The sequence below is a fragment of the Silene latifolia genome, chromosome 2, assembly GCF_048544455.1.
Source record: "Silene latifolia isolate original U9 population chromosome 2, ASM4854445v1, whole genome shotgun sequence".
Classification (NCBI taxonomy): Eukaryota; Viridiplantae; Streptophyta; class Magnoliopsida; order Caryophyllales; family Caryophyllaceae; genus Silene; species Silene latifolia.
In genome coordinates, this window is record NC_133527.1 from 50,613,067 (window position 1) to 50,620,896 (window position 7,830).

The window sequence follows — 7,830 nt, forward strand, 5'->3', positions numbered from 1 at the left end:
TGATGATAGAAGTCTTACGCTGTAGCTTAGTAGTTTTCATAAACATTTCAGTTAGATCGGTAGACATTTGGTTTGAGAACATGTATTCGTATTTTGGTTTGGTTTTTGGATTGTAACCTTTCACTAAAGTATTTATATTTAAACGTTGTTTCATTATTGTTTATTTTATTATCATTGCCTCGGGTAACCGAGATGGTAACATCCTTATACCTAGGTGGTTCTGGTAAGGCACTTGGAGTATGAGGGTGTTACAGTATGACTCTATAGAATGGGATTTTTTGAAGGAAATGCTGCAAGCTCTGAATTTTCATGTTCACTTTACTAATCTCCTGATGGAATGTGTGACTACACCTCACTACTCTTTGTCATTGAATGGTGAAAGTTTTGGTTATTTTAAAGGGAGAAAGGGACTTAGACAAGGAGATCCCCTTTCTCCCTTACTCTTTTCTATATGCGTGGAATATCTGACCAGGATCCTTAACAGAGTTAAGGAAATTGATGGGTTCAAGCATCATCCTTTATGCAAGAAAATGAGCCTCACTCATCTCTACTTTGCTAATGATTTACTAGTATTTTGTAGAGGTGATTGGGACTCTATGATTGTGATTATGAGGGCATTTAATACTTTTTCTGCTACCTCGGGATTGAAAATGAACAAGCAGAAATCTAATGTGTATGGGAATGGCTTGCCTAGGGAGACTTTGGAGCAGTTTGCACAGATAACTGGGTTGAAAATAGGAACGTTACCTTTCAAATATTTGAGGGTTCCTATTTCTGCTAAGAAGTTATCAGTGCTGGACTGTAACATTTTGGTGGAGAGAATAGTTGATCGTATTAGAGCTTTAGGGGCCAAAAGATTATCTTATGCAGGAAGATTAGTGATGATCAACAATGTGTTAGGAGCTCTTCACAGTTACTGCGCACGAATTTACATTATACCCACTTGCATTATGGCTAAACTGGAATGTATTTGTAGGAGCTTCCTTTGGAAAGGGGAACCTTTGTCTCAGTCACCTGCTCTAGTTTTCTGAGACAAGGTTTGCCTTCCTAAATCTCAAGGGGGTCTGGGAGTATGTGATTTGAGAAGATGGAATGCTGCTGCAGTGGGAAAGTATGTATCGTGGTTAATGAAAAAGAAAGACCATTTATGGGTGAAGTGGGTTCATTGTGTATATTTAAAAGGTGTTTCTTAGCATGACTATAAACCTTCACAGGGGAGTAGTTGATCTTGGAAACAAATCTGCAGGATTAAGGAAATGTTTCTAGCAGGTTATGTGAATACTGGATGGCTTTATGAGGAGGGGGAGTACACCATTGCTAAAGGATATCACTGGTTGGGTAATGATGCTCCTACAGTAGACTGGTACAAGTGTATTTGGAACAATATCAACATTCCTAAGCAACAATTCATAGGGTGGCTATGGGTTCAAGGTCGTCTGCCAACTAAAGATAGGTTATGTCGCATGAGCATTGGCTCTGATATGTTATGTGAGCTATGTGGTGATGCAGATGAGGGTCATGAACACTTGTTTTTTGGCTGTGAGTATAGCAAGTAGTGTTTGCAATTGGTGGATGCGTGGTGTCACAGCACCATTCCTCAACAGCAGCTACTGGAGTGGTGGCTTAGGCATAGACAGGCTGATAATAAAGATGTTTTGGCAGCAGTCTTATTGGCACTGATTTATCACATCTGGTGGGCTCGGAATAACTGCCGAGTTACACAGATGGTTTGGTCTCCTGATGTAATTCTTAGGCGTATTAAGAATGATGTAATGATTCGAATCAAAAACAAGTGTAAGGATAGGTGCAGGAGAGCTTTAGAATTGCTTTTTGATTAGCACTTGGTTGTGTGTAGTTGAGTAGAATTGGATTTACCAATTCGATAATTTGTTGTATGGGTTGATAAAACATTTGTATGTGGGCTTTCATATTATTAATGAAATTATTATTTTCTACCAAAAAAAAAATTAATTAAACCTCTTCATATAACTAAACAACCACCATTATTAATATTTTCCTATTTTTTTTAATTAAACATGGTAATAAATTGGTTAAAACTCTTCATAGTACTTAACACACATAGTTAATTAAAACTTTTTCTTATTTAATTAATTTTTGTAATATAATATGTTAATAATTTTATTAAAATTCCTTATATTACTCAACACCCATAATTTTCATTAACATTTTGTCCTATTTAATTCATCTCTTGAGATCCTCGGCAATCAATTATCTAATTTAATAATACCACAAAATAAATTAAAAGTTAAATTAAAATATGGGAATTTATGATTGTGTAATGACTATAAAACCTATAATAGTTTCTATTCACTTTATTTATTTAAAATAAAATATGCCCATTTGTCATGAGTTTCTAAGTTCTGGATTGTATGTTATGGTTTAATTTATATATGTGATTATATTTAGTATTATTGTCGAGTATTATTGTTGAGTATTGTTGTTGGTGGTGGTGGTGGTGTTGTTGCTGTATCCAATAAAGTATATTTTAATTTGTTACGTTGCTGGTTTTATGAATCGTTTGCTTTATATTTGAATTCATGTTTTCCAGTTGGTTTAATTTAAGTGACTTTCATGTGAAAATGTTTTGATTCATTTGTCAAGTTTTTGCCAGGTTGATGTTTTATCTTTTGGTCAATGTATTTTTTATATAACTTTAAAGCACCATGAAACGTATGTGAATGTAGATAAGGCAAACCATCACGTGGGTAATCTGAAGAGGGAAGAAAGACAAAAGGCACAAAACTGAGGTAAAATTAAAGGTAAAAAAACGTAAGGTAGAAACTGATAAGTAATGGCTGATTGTTGATCTCAAAATAGAAGTCTTATAATATTTCTTTTAGTTTGTTATTAAATTTATATTGTATTATTGTGGTGTAATTTTACTATTATACTTTCCTGATCAACCTATTTGAATTTGTATTTTTGTATTCACGAGTATAATTATCTCTAACATATATTTTTCTTTTTCATTTTATATGAACTATTATCAAGCCATGTATTAAAAGGAAGCGAAAATGAACCTTCGGGTAAATATTAAATAGTATGATTTCTAAATTCTACTTCGTATATTTTTAAGTTTGTGTGCTTTTTTTTTGTCAAAACAAGAATAATACATAAAACTTACTCTCATAATTTCCTAAAAATAAAACAACGAGACACCGTCTAACTTTGTCATTTTGCATGTGGTATCCAAGTTTTTAAGTTTGTGTACATGATATCCTTGAGATTTATAACAAGAAGAAGCCTTTGCCGGTGCTGTTCAAGCACAACGTGCCTTTTTTATCGTTTTTAAAATTTTCAAATGAGCATATATAAATCATAGACCAGAAATCGGAATTGACTAATTTTTTTTTTCCAGATTGATTACCATTTCGAGATCTATAAACTGATAAAATGAAAATGGTCATTTGGAAATTTAAGATCAAAGATATGGTTGATTTGAGATTTTTCGTTTAAAAACCGTCAGTAGACAACCTTTTTTTCTCTCAAATCGTAGATTATGATGAGATAATCATTTTAGAAAAAAAAATTGGCCTTTTCGGAATTCCGGTCTGCGAGTTATGCGTAATTAAGTTTTTTTATAGCGACAAAAAAGGTATGTTGTGCATGAAAATTAAACATCGAGGGTATTATGTACACAAAATTAAAAAGTTGGGTACCACGTACAAAATGGCAAAGTTCAAGGATACCATGTGAATTTTCCGAAAAAAAAAAACTACTCTCATAATTAATGGTAAATAAATAAGTACAAATAATTGAATGAAAAATCTTTAAAATTTCACAATTTACTTTTTGAACCATCATGACAATAATTAATCATTTTAATTATGTCATTTCCTCTTCCAATTTAAGTTTTCTCCAACTTCCACTTTTGATTGTTTTTCTATAAAATTTACTTTACTTTTTAAAGTGGTTTATGCTTTTTTAACTATTATAAGATGATCGTTGATATCAAAATGGACATCTTATAATATTTCTTTAAATTTGTTATTAAGCGTATATTGTTGTGTAATTTTACTATTATGCTTTCCCGAACACAACCTATTTGAATTTGTATTTTTGTATTCATGAGTATAATCATCTCTAACATATATTTTCTTTTTCATTTCATATGAACTATTATCAAAGCATGTACTAAAAGGAAGTGAAAGTGAACCTTCAGATAAATATTAAATAGTATGGTTTCTAAATTCTAATCCGTATATTTTTAAGTTTATGTGTTTTTTTTTTCAAACCGGAATAGATTATTTTATAATCTTTAATACTATTTTTATTTTTATATAGGATCGTGGACATATGTATAACAAAAGATGGATCAAATTCTTGAAATAGTAATGAGGAACTTAAAAAATTTTATGAACCTTTTGGAATTCGGATTTAGGGAATATAGTTTTTTAGATTATTGAGCTATTGAAATGAAAATTTAATTAGTAATACAAGGAGTAGATACTGACCATACCGCTGAATCGTATCTAATATTTTCTATCGATATAATAAATGTTTTTCGGATGTAAATAATATTTGAAGCATGCACGTGATGATAAGACTTCAAAGATATTTGTATGAGAGGGTTGATGGAGAGGTTTGAAAATAATTTGGAGATGAGGTATTGAGTTTACAACCTTATAAGGCGTCATTGATGATTTCTCCATACGGAATTTATTATATACGGATGGTTTCAATTTTTAATATTTAAAAAACTCATTTATTGCGAAGTAAAACACACGTATATATAATGAGTCGTCTTTGTCATTGTTCTGTTGTCAAGTTTCTCAAAATTAGTAGCTACCAGATTGTCACTTGCAAGATTCAATTTACAAAAATAAACCAAAGTTGTCAAAGAAATAAGGTATTAACTAGCTAATTTCTATGTATTTCAAGACTTAATATTTTTAAATGGATCAACAACTAATTGCTCGAACAAATATTAACAATGCGGTAAAAATATCAAAACTAAAACAGATAAACCCGTGAATTTCACGGGTCACAAACCTAGTTACGAAGTGTATGTTAATAACGATACTAATAACTTCATATATGAATATGATGATTGATAATTAGTGTCTTCATCAACTAACAAAAATCATATAACCATGGCGTGATATGAAGTATTTGATCCGTATAAGATATTGAATATAATGAAGATAATAAGAACACTTAAAATTGATACTCAAATTATCAGATCAGATCATATATGTATATTAAACCACACACTCAAAATAATACACCATGTATTTGACAGAATTAATTAAGATACAATAATGAAATATAAATTAAAAGTTAGGTGGTAATTAAGTAGAAAGTGCCAATGAAAAATACTTTGTACGTTGGAACTTTTCAACCCCATTAAAATCAAGGTTATTATCCAGGTACACTTCAGCCTCCAACCATTGATAATAATTGGTCTCCGTAGTCCACATCAAAATTTTGTACCAATAACTTAAAGATAATGAAACATAAATTCTACCGGTTTGGCTCGTCAAGTTCCTGCATGTTTCCTTCCATAATTCTTCATCGATCCAGAAGATATCAACGGTAAGGGGCCAGCGTAATGTGCTATCGAAATGTTGGACCACAAGTGGGATATCTGTCCACCCCAACTGCCACGATGAGTCTGGGGATTCATAGAAGAGCTCCACATACCCTCCGGTTGATTTGTAATCGAACCCCCGGAAAAAATTTCGGTTGATCACTTCCAACTCTATGGAGGCGACCGTTGTTTCGTTGTCTATAACGTCGGGAACAAAGTCGAGTTTCAGCAATCTGGCTTCAGGATCATGGATTGAGACTAAGGCCCATAACAACACTGTTGATAGCCCTAAGGAAACCATGGTACTAACACAGTAGTATATTTTACGAGACATTTACTGGGTTACTGAAAAATAATTGACAAGGGAAACAATACGTTTGAAGGTAGGTGATTATGAGAATTTTTCAAGAAAGAAAGAGGTGCTTCATGGGTTCAGGATTCTAATCACTGCCCACCTTTTGCTTTTATGGACTAAACAATGTATTATAAAATACTCTTTATGTTTTCAACATTTTTTAATGCACTATCCTGCGTCGCCTAGGGGTGTTAATGAGCCGAGCCGAGCCGAGCCCGAGCTTGGCCTTACTCGACTTGTACTCAAGAATTAAAACTCGAGCTCGAGCCGATCTCAAGCTTATCCGAATTTGAAAAAAATGTGCTCGTTATAAAGCTTGCGAGCTTTAACGCGAGCTCGATCCCAAATCGAACCTATATAAAACTGTTTATTTTTTTACTTTTTGTTCTTTCGATATTTTTAATAACAAAGCTCGAAGTTTATATGTAAAGATATTTGGCAAGCTCGCGAGACATTTGATATGTGTAATACAAAAATATAATCATGATAAAATATTTTTACAAATAGGAGCACTATCTTATGTAATCACACAAGTTCGAGCCGCTCGCGAGCTTTTCGAGTCGAGTCAGCATTTGCTCGACTTGACTCGTTATTCTCTCGAGCCGACCCCAAGTCCGAGCCGATCTCGAGTAGCTTGCGAGCTGTCTCGTCTCATTAACACCCCTAGCCCCGCACGAGCTATATTTATTTATCGACAAATTTTATTTGATAGAAAATACATCTATGTTAAACTTGCTTAATTCATACGTCCTGAATCATGAGGCATTCTCTTCCTCATTTCACTCCCTCTTATCACTTCTTAGTCATCCAACTCATTATTTCTCAACTTTTCAATTTTACACCTCCAACAATAATTTTATACTTATTACTCATCATTCTCTTTTATCATTTATCTCTCTTATTTTAACATACCCCACACATTTTTTACATTAAAAATCTATTTTCGTAATTTGTTCTAGTTTTCTAATCAATAATTTATCAACTTCGGTTTTATTATAGAAAAAAGGTAAGACAGTTTTTTTCTTTAATAAAAAATTCCAAGACAATATTTATTTTCGTAGTACACATTTTACTGATTTCAGTACATTTTGCGCAGTATTTTCCATTTGCATACCCTTGGCTAAAATTATGATTAAACATAATTCTTTCGATTCTTCATCGCAAAATCTCTCAAATTAATCAAATTTTGTCACTGTAAACAATAATTTGAATGTTAATCATTTGTTAATAATTTTTAATTGCATACGTGTAAATCAAATTGATGTTTTTTTCTTTTAAAACAAAAAAAAAGATGAATCTGGGTTAGTTTTGTTGAACTATTGTTAGAGGGAGATTGGTTGTTGGTGGTGTTGTGGTGGTGAACATGCGACTTAGGTAGGGGACGGCAGTCGGAGGCGGCACTAGATGAGGCGTAGCGATGGCACGGCGGAAATTGTAACGGTGGTCGTGGGTTCTCCTGTGGGGGGGGGGGGGAGATAAAGAGGTAGCTTCGTCGGGGAAGGGGGACAAACTGTCGGTTTCGGGAAGGAGGGGTTGTGGCATCGCCGGTGAAGGGAAAGGGAGTGTGTGGCGGCATCAGGGGAGGGGGAGTTGGAGAGTACGCATAGTTGGTTCGTGGTGAAAGACGATTAATTTTTCTTCTTATTTTTTCAAGTGCAGTACAACTTTGTGGGGAAATGCAAAGGGTAGAATGGGAAAAAAATGTACTGTATGAGTAAAATATGTACTGCGAAAATCAGGACCCTTTCTAAAACATAAAAGAATTGGCATTTAAAACATTATTTTACATTGTTACATTAATACAATATTTAAAAAAAAAACACGGCAAATATTACTACCTATGTGTAGAGAAAAAAATATTAGGAATTATGGTGTAATTATATTTTTTTCAAAAAAATAATTAAATATAAATTATTAGCATAAA